The following is a 10,649-nucleotide window of genomic DNA, read 5'->3' as shown; positions in this document are numbered from 1 at the left end:
TTGCAAGCACTTAAGTCTTTTCATACCAATCACCTCAACACATTTCTGAAAACGTTGAGTATGGTAGAGATTTGTGAATAAATCAGCAAGATTATCACAAGACTTTGTTTGCAATATGGATAATACAATTTAGGAGTAATATGCTTATTAATGTTGCTCCTGATATAACCTGTTTCCATCTGAACAACACAAGCTTAATTATCTTTATAGATAATTGTCGGTGGTTCAATTGAACCATGGTACGACATTATTCTCCAATGGACCTCTAGCCCAAAGAACAATAATATGTCTATAGCCATCATCTCAAAAACCCCCGTGGGGAAAATAAATGATGAGACATATAACTCAGGCTAATATTTCTCCAAGATAATCTAGTCAGAAAATCTGAGAAATCAACATATCAGCCGAGTCTCCTTAAAAACCCGACGGGAAAAATAAGGAGAGTAGTCATACTCTATTGTTGATCCATTTGAACTCTAGGGATATAAACTCATATCCTAGTTCAAATACAACAATAACTATGTCATAATGTATCATCCTTGAAAACCTCTACGGGAAAAATAGATGATACGACATAGACCTTGTGTTGATGTTGTCTCGTTAAAAACTTTGAATGAGAAACCCAAGCAGGGAAAAACTCATGCAAAGAAAAGAGTACAACATGATGTATAAACAAGTTCTTTCGATCAAGAGGGAAACTCCCCCTGATCTTTACAAAACACTAAGTCATCCCATACCTTCTCTCAAACACATCTAAAATGTGGAGTAAGTAGAGACTTAGTTCGTAACTTGTTTTTCATCTAAACAACACAAAGTAATATTATCTTCATAGATAATAAGGTCACTGATATAAAATCATGACCACCACATACCCTCTGTATGTAGTATATCATTCTGTACATTCCCACGAAGTATACTATAGAATGATTAGTGTAAGTGACCATTAATCTCTGTTGATTAACATTTATCAAACAGTAGGTCCAACTTACCAGAAGTATGTCATTGATCTTGTACCTGGGGATCTTCTATAGATATCCAAGATCAATATATCCAAACATAAGGAGAGCATGAGTACACCTGGAGATCATAACTCGATCTCATGTGCTGTTAGCTAGCAAATCATTGCAAAGCAATATCCGGCCGGATGCTCTTGCAAGATACAATAGCACATCTCATGATCTGAAAGAATCAAATGACTATGATTCTCTCATATTGAATTTCTTCAATATATGTTGGATATAGACAATTTTGTATCCAAGATATTCAAGATAGTTTAGTTTGAATTGAAAATCTCTTTCAATTCATATCCTCTATCTCGAACTCCGTCGATAAGTAATGTATGTTTAAAATATGTTGCACATATTTACACTGAACATACCATACTTTGTGTATCCTTTCAGAAGGAAGGATTCACTAGGTCGAATGTACCATATTTGACCAGGATGCTCTAAGTCACAAAGACTTTCCAAGCATTGCAAATTTGTGATTGGTGATTATGTATTTGGAATCCTTCAAGACTCCACAAATACCATAATCCAGTGACCACATAAGCATATGTTGTCACTACATCTACCAACTGCAAAGATAGATGATTTGCTGCCCATATTATTGTATCGGAATTTAACTACTCACAGTAGAGGAGAATTTATAGCATTAAAATAATGCTTGGGTTTGCGTATAAACCCAGTTGCTACTAGCCATGCTTTCTCACCACCTCATTGTTTCCAAGTCCATGAAAACAAACTTGTATCCACAGTAAGATACCTTGAAGTGAAAATAAGTTAACACTTCTTTCCGGTGAGCAAGGCTATCTCTGCAACATTGTATCACTCAACAAGATCCAATGTGAGCATACTCATGCTCTGCTATGGCCATAGTCTTTTGGATCACTTGGAGTGCATATACAATTGCTGAGATGTATGTGTCAACACTTGTAGCTTTTAAATAACACAATTCTCCAGTTGACATAAAGTCATTTTTTATGTACCCTTATGATTCCTCGTGAAATCCCAAAACGAGAATCAAGGGCTTCCGATAACCTAGCCTCATCAGTGCGCACTGAGCTAGGTTGTGAATGTCTTCCATTCACAGGATAATCCATATCCTCTAGGTGTCTACCAACAATAGGTTGGTTACCAACGAATAGTTGGTCTGCATTTACTATCTCAGAAGGCCTAGCCTTCAGCTGCTTGCAAGCATCTTAATCCCAATTTGTGACCATACTTCTCCCCCTCTTATTTACAACAACGTTGCAATAGGGAGTTTAGTGGTGTTCTATTTAACCACTCTTTCTGGCACTTCCACATAGGATTAATTTGAGTGACACCTCATAGTAAATGCATATGGCAGTTAATTTGCAACTTCTTGCAAATCATTCGAACCCAAAGGTTCAGTTTTAGTACATGATCCTGAGCCTGAATGCTTACTGCATTCATTATAATTTCCTGGCATTCATTTTTGGTACTTGAAATCTCCCCCTAATGCCTGGAAAAGCTCATGATTCAAGCAAGCGTACGGGCCATAAATAGAATCTTATGAAGAGATTCTAAAACTTAATGATCGACGGAGAATGAATTCTCACATAGATCCCCAGTTTTCTGTGTGCCCATATATGTACGCTGCGGTGGTGAGATTGGGAACATACCCAATGTACGCATGGGAAATCTTTCACGGATTTTCACGTACTAAAAACCATAGGGGAACTTGTACATGCAGTACATGCAGTTAATCACAAGTCAGGAGCGTGCAAAACTTCCTGACTCCAACCATAACCAGTTGGAAATGACAATTCATTACTGATGGTCATTACTGATCTGAAATTTTCGAATCTATCACAGATTCATCATATCCTTTATGGATATCATTCTGAATACCAAGACAAACAATCATCATTGTAAGCGGATTTGGTAAATTCAGTAGTGTGGAGGCTAATGTGCTCAAGCTTGAGACATTATTACTTAATGGTCATGTGTTGTCCGAAGGACACACTTGATGTCATCATATAGATGCACCAAATAACCATATAAAACCTTCAATGTCCATACAACTCTGTAATGGACCACACTTGTTCCTTTGAAATAATTCAAAGAACTTAACCAATTCAGATCGGATTTTAAGATAAGAGGGACTTAAAATCTCATTCCCAATGATACTCATCAAGTATCTATCTTATGGGAAAAACATGACCAATAGAATTGTCCATAACTTTTCATTTCATCCCAACAATGGGATGACCAATTCAATCTTACTCAGCGTGGTAAGTATCATCACTTGAAAAGTTATAACATATGCAACACTTTGTATGGGAGGATGTATGTAGAATACAGTCCATAAGAAATGTTTCTGAGAAACATATGCAATATCCATCACTATCACCTTGTGTTTCCACATGATAGTAATTTTATGGATATCTCTATAATTTGGTAAGATAAATTAGGATATATCAACACATCCTTGATACTTCCATTACCAAAAGGGGACTAGATATTAACATATCATGATATCGTGCGAAGCGATTGTTAAAATATTCTTTCCTCTTTTCAAAGGAATATGAGAATATTTTGTTTCCCCACTTATAGAGTTTGTGGCTCAATTCTCCACATTGCATGTTTCTTCCTCAATTGGAAGAATCCCTGTACAAGTTTGCACAACTCAAATCAATGAGTCTTCAACTCCCTTAATGAGTTGGTTCAACTCTAATCGATGAGTTTGTTCAACTCAAATCACATGAGTGATCAACTCCAATCGATGAGTTTGTTTAACTTAAATTCATATGAGTTTTTATACTCAAATCACATGAGTGTGTTCAACTCACACCGCATGAGTTGAACCTATCACAACATCAATTATGAGATTATACCAAATCTCATGCATCATTTAAATAGCACTCAAAAGCAAATCATCTAACAAAGTGGTCTTCTCTTAGGAAGAGAAGTGTTGTTACATGATTATTCCAAATCACGATTTACACAACTAACCATTGTTATCATGTCAGATGGAAGATTGAAGTACACTTCATATCTTAGCTTTCATGAGTAGTATGCATCTATTGGGATTTCATATACAAGATTAGATGCCTGGGTATACAACACTATATCACATATAGTGTAATGACAAATGAGTTTGTCATACTCATTGCCCTTCTCTTTTTAATGTGCTTGTATATTTGCTTTCAAGCAAAATATATGAATACAAAGTGTTAGTCTACAACATAATGTAGACACATACTCATAAGTCCACAAGTCTTATGATTTTCTTTGCTATTCATTTTGCGCTTGCACATCAAGCCGCAAAAGCACATAAGTTCTTTTCATAAGAACCATAAGAGAAAGAGAGCATCTCATTTCCTCCAAAACGAAGAGGTGAATTCCCATGTCATGAAAAAATGAAATGAACATATCCAATGAACATTAAGGATAATCAAGCTCATTAGGCTAGTTCATTAAACTCTATTAAATAATTATCCTTCAAATGGCTTAACCATTTTCTGATGTTGTAATATGCTGCAAAATATATCATATCTTCATATGTTGGAGAATTATAGGTATCACATATAGTGTACCAACAGATTTTTGAAAAATTTGGTGGACACAACGTAGATAATCTCCATGTAATGCAACAATGGAGTAGATCTCCCAGTAGTGGGCAAAACTTTTGCTGCCTGAAAGCATGGTCTCTGGGCTGATATATTCAAGGACATACCGCAGCCGATGCTTAGGACTCCACTACCCTGTGCTTGACCAAATTTTCAAAAACAAAATGGTAATCACCATAAAGGTGAATAACCAACATCAAGTCTCCTACATATCTACTTGGGATAACACATAGGTAATCATCATCCTCATATGATGTAGACCTCTTACTGATGGGCAAATAACATTTTGCTGCCTAAAAGCTTGGTCTCAGGGCAAATAAATTCCAAGAACTTATTGCAGCCAAAGCCTAGATCTCCATCATGTGTTGAATAATCCCAAGTTGAAGATATGTGTCATATTTTGCAAGAATTCATTATTTAATTAAGTAGTACTTAATTAAAAGAATTCTTTTATTAGTCAACATGACTGTAGCGTCCAGCCTGGCTCCATAGCCTGCGACTCCTGCGTGGTCCGTGATCTTTGAAAGTGCATTCATCCCTTTTGTGAGTTTTGGTGATTTGGATAACAACACATTTAAAGGTCTAACGAGTTTGCTAAGTGTTGAACAGGAAATTCAGTATGATGAACATACTTGAATAGTGTATAATGATCAGTGAACAAAGGTTCAACACGAGGTTAAATAACCAATGAGACAATGCAAATGGATATAATATGATCTCTATATTGGTTTGAATATATGGACAAGACCTGAGAAATCACTACATACATATGACCAGAATAGAGGACAAAGTGATTTAGAGGATTGGTCAAGCCAAAGAGAATAAGATATGAGGAATCATGAATTGGCTTGACCATATTACTATCAGTCCATATATGCTTCTATGAGAATCAAACTAGAGCTTGATTGATCTTGACAATTATATCTAGAAGACATTCAAGCAAGGTTCACAATATTGAAGAAATGATTCTCTCAATGGATGCTCAATTTGATGTGACTCAAGAATGGCTTGATAGGGTGAAGATAGCAAGGAAAGGGCTTCGAGGAACTAAGCGAAGGTGAAGGTCAAGCGACGGCTTGTAGACCGAGGTACCATGGCTAAGGTGAAGAAGAGAGTACTTGCACTAAGTCGATGAACTAATCAGCTATGAAGAGTTATAACATGTTGATGCATCAGTAAGGTGACTTGAAGCCATGATTTGAACTCATATAAGGTGATATGGTACAAGTCACTGGGTTTGATTTGAGTTTGCTTCAAAAGGTGAGACAAAGATGTTTGTGATCCTTATGAAGCAATGCCATGGAGAAATCACACATGAGACACCAATGACTCAAGGAGTTTACTTCAATTTATTTTATTTAACTTGAGTATAGGAATCGTCGTACTATAAAGGGGGGATCCAAAAAGAAGGTTGGTGTTTGCCAAAGCTCAAACCTCTATATTCAAAAGCTATTTTTGAAAAACAAAAATCTCTTTAACATTATTTGGTTGACCATGGTTAGGTTTGAGAAACCTAGAGTGTTCTTGCTGAAAAGCAGCTGAACTTGTTCAGCTGCAGCTGAGCTTTTCAGCTGAGCTGGACTTCAGCTGAGCTGAGCTCCTTTAGCTGCAGCTGAGCTGGACTTCAGCTGAGCTGAGCTTCTTCAGCTACAGCTGAGCTTTTCAGCTGAGCTGAACTTCAGCTGAGCTGAGCTCTTTCAGCTGCAGCTGAGCTCTTCAGCTGAGCTGAGCTTCTTCAGCTACAGCTGAGCTTTTCAGCTGAGCTGAACTTCAGCTGAGCTGAGCTTTTCAGCTGGGCTGAACTTCAGCTGAACTCGACTTCAGCTGTGAACCTCTTTGACCATACACCAGCTGAACTTGCCTCCGGGAAGTTGAGCTGGGGTTTTCTCTCCTAAACTCTCTGGTCAAGACCAGTTGAACTGGTCCTGAGGGGCAGTTCAGCTGGTCTCTGACCCCTCTGACCTCTGATCTGCAGTCTGCCAGTCAGACTGGCAAACAGGTCGCCAGGAGCTGTCAGGGGCGGTTCAACCGCCCCCCCTGGGCGGTTCAACTGGTTTTGGTCAACTTTGACCAGTCTGCGGTCAGTCTGCGCGTCAGTCTGCCAGTCAGACTGGCAGACAGGCTGCCAGGCCTGCCAGGGGAGGCTCAACCGCCCTAGGGGGAGGTTCAACCGCCCTCAAACAGAAAAATCTGCCCAACGGCTAGTTTTGAGCTCCACCTATATATACTACCTCCTACCTCTCTCCCTAAAGTAGTGAGCACGATTTGAACTCCATTTCTAACCCAAGAAACACCTCCCTCTCTCTCACACACATCTCTTGCCTCTCCCATTTCAAATCTTTGGAGAGAAATCTTTGAGTGAGCTTGAGAGCTGCGGTTTTGTGCTTCATCTCTAAATCTCTCTTGCTCTTCTTCTTCATTCGAGCTTTGGTACTACATCGAGTTCTTTGTGGATTCATTACTCTTGGAGCTTCTAGCTCCTAGACGACTAGGTGTCTCTTGTGAGTCTCCAAATCTTGTGGAAGACCACAAGAAAGTTTGTATTACCCGCTCGTTTGAGCAAAGATTAGTGTGTGGGCTTGACCTTTGTGGTCGGCAAAGGGAGGATTAGGGTTGAAAGAGACCCGGCTCTTTGTGGGCGCCTCAACGAGGAAGTAGGGCACCTTGGTGGTGTGACCGAACCTCGGGATAAATCTTGTGTCTCTTGTGTTCTTGTTCATTGTGTTTGTTCATGTTCTTCGTTCTCTCACCATTCCGTGGAAGATTGTTTATATCTTTTTGGTGTGTGGATTTTGAGAAGTGCCCTTCTCAGATCTACTACTTTGAACCCTGTGGATCATTTAGAACATCTCATTTCCAAAGTTAACTGGGTGAATTTCGAGATCAATTCAGTTTTACCCAGTTTGCTTCTAGTTTTTGTTGAAAAAGTTTTAACTTGCCTATTCACCCCCCCTCTAGGCAACTTTCAATTGGTATCAGAGCCTAATCCTCGTTCTAACGCTTAACCGCGTGAGGAAAGATCATGTCGGGGGGACTAAGAAACAAAAGTGCTTCTAAGCTTGAAAAAGTTGAGGTTGCCTCGACTTCATCTTTTGGTGCAGATGTTGATCCTAGGGCAATAGACCTTGCCATGAGAATCGCCGAAAGGATGTTCCTCAAAATGAAGGAAGATGAGGCGAAGAACATTATTGAAGAAGAAGAAAATGATCGATGGAGACCAAACGACGAATCCACCTCTTCACAAGGTTCGTCTTTCAAATCCACTTCTCATATGTGCTTTGTTGCTAATGAGAGTGACAGTGAAAGCGAAAGTGAGGATGAGGAGGAGCATGAAAGTGATAGTGAAGATGAGGATGATCTTCAAAAATTCTTCGCTCAACTAAGCAAGAAGAACCGGATGAGCTTGCTCAAACTCATGAAAAGAGCGGAAGAACAAAAGGAAATGCTTCATAAGCAAGAAGATATCCTCATCGAAAAAATCAAAGACTTGGAGAAGTTGACCAAAGAGCATGAGAAGCTAAAGTGCTCTCATGATGATTTGGTCCAAAGGTATGAAGACATTTCAATTGAGCAAATTAAAGCTATTAATCATTCATCATATATTGCTCAATTAGAAAATAAAAATGCTATGCTCAAGAACACGGTAGAAAAGCTAAACATTGAAAATCTAGCTTTGCAAGAAAAACATGATATGCTTGTATGCTCTCATAATAAATTTATGGATTCACATATCATGTTAGAAATGGCTCATGAGGTTGTGTTAACTAATTTTAAATCATACCAACCTCACATATGCACATGTACTCAAGTAGAAACTATATTATCATGTGCTAACAAATGTTGCTCTCAAGAAAGCCAATCTTCCATTGAGCTAGAAATTTCAGGAATTAGTGATATTTCTATCACACAAGAAAATAAAGAGCTCAAGGAAGAAGTTGGAAGGCTAAGAAGGAGCTTAACTATTTTGAAGGGAAAGTGTCATGCTCAACCTTCTCAAGATAACCGTGATAATATGGTGAAAAAGCTTGAGAAGGGGACAACCGTAGCATGCACAAAACCCCTTCAAAAGAATACCAAGCTTTCCAAGAAGGACATGAGCAAGACTCAAGGTAAGAAAATTAATGCTCATATTATTTGCTCTAACAATGTACCTATGTGCTTCAGCAAAGAAAGATCAAAGAGAAGCGATAGGAGGTGCTATGGATGCAAGGAGAAGGGTCATGAAATTGGTTCATGCCCCCGCATGAAGAACCAAGACCTTGCACGATCAAGAAAGATGACCATCAAGAAGGATGAAAGCAAAAGGCAAATGCATTGCAAGGACAAGCACCGCATTTGCTACAATTGCCGTGAAAGAGGTCATCTATTCAAGGTTTGTCCAAAGGGTAAAACTCCTAAGCCTAACTTGTCAATACATTCAAATATGCTTAGGAGACCCAAATTTGACTCTTGTGCTAGAAAGGTGATGAGTTCACCACATTCTAGGATCAAGGCTATTTGGGTGCCTAAGTCCTTATTGGCTAACCTTGATGGACCTATCATGAGATGGGTACCAAAATGTACTTAATAAGTTTTGCAGGTACCCACAGATGATATGAAGCTTTGGGGTGCTTGAGCGGTTTAACTCAATTCTTATCTCAAGCTATCAATCTTACATTGTATATCCTTTAAGATTGACCCAAAGATGAATTGAGTTGTTATATCACTAACTTCATATTCATCTCTACCAAGAACTTGTGTTGTAGGGAATAAGGATTAACCTTTGTGGGAATCAAGCAAAAGGCCTACAACCAAGTGATATCCAAAGGATGGTAACAATTAATTCTTAAGTGCACATTGCTTTTAATTAGTATATTCCTTTGTGTCTTTTGTAGCCACATAGGAAAAATGAAGCACTTGAGAATGAACTTAAAAGATTTTACCTTGCTTTGGAAAGGATCTAATTATATGGTAGATTGCAAGTTCATATTTTTATATTATGACAATCTACATGCTTTAAATTGGTTGTATGTATCTTGTGGCATATTTCAAATTGATTATCGTATTATTGCCATGACCTAGACATAAAGAGGATTATCCCATGTTCTTAAATGAATAGAGTGCTAAGTAAGAAATTCAAATTCTTAAAGCACTTACCAAAAGGGAAATTCTCTATATGACTAGAGTTGTGAGACTAATGTTTTTATCTAAGTGTTTTATGTAGTTTCACAACATGAGAATGTGTTTCCCAAATGGAGTGTGCCATTCAACATTCAAAGAAGATCGAACCAATACTATGTGATGTATTCATTCTTTCTTAAATTGGTTTTGAGTCTTCTACATTAATCACTCACCATGCTATGAATTAAACTTGCCATGTAAACTTAATTAAATAATCATGCTACTTTCATCTTTTTTTACAATTGATGTTATGCATGATGCTTGTAAGGGTAATTTAGTTCATATCATGAGGTTTCCTTGTTTTAGTAACCTTCTTGTCATTCATATACTAGAGGTTGCTAAATAGGAAACTATTGCTTGTGTTACTAATACAATCTCTTTTAAGATATTCCATGGAAATTCATAAGTAGAGATTGTGCTCTTTCATTGGTAAAATCACAAGCATTAAAGGTTAATCTTCACCTAAAAGAAAGATTAGGAATGCTCAAGGCAAAGGTATGGAACCAATTGCTTCAATTGGTAGTTGATCAATAGTAATTCCTTCCAAGTGGCATTCTTTCAATTGGTAATAATATATTCTATGGAAAGGAATGTCAATATGAAAGTTAATTTTTTTTGGCTTAAATTTGTAAATTGGTGCATAATATTAATTCACTCATCCATGTGCACTAACTTAAAAGGAATTTAATTTATGCCTTTATGCCTCATAAATGATGATTTGTTTGCCATTCATATATAAATATCATCATTCATTAAATACTTCCTTGTACTACTAATACCTCTTTTCAAAGTGCTTTTCAACTAGTTTTAAAAGGAAAAGAGATAACAAGCTAAAGAAGGAAGTCTCCACGAATGAAGAAAAGAAGAATACTAAGGTGACACCACCACAGATAGT

This window comes from Zea mays, chromosome 2, assembly GCF_902167145.1.
Source record: "Zea mays cultivar B73 chromosome 2, Zm-B73-REFERENCE-NAM-5.0, whole genome shotgun sequence".
Taxonomy (NCBI): Eukaryota; Viridiplantae; Streptophyta; class Magnoliopsida; order Poales; family Poaceae; genus Zea; species Zea mays.
This window is presented reverse-complemented; position numbering follows the sequence as displayed.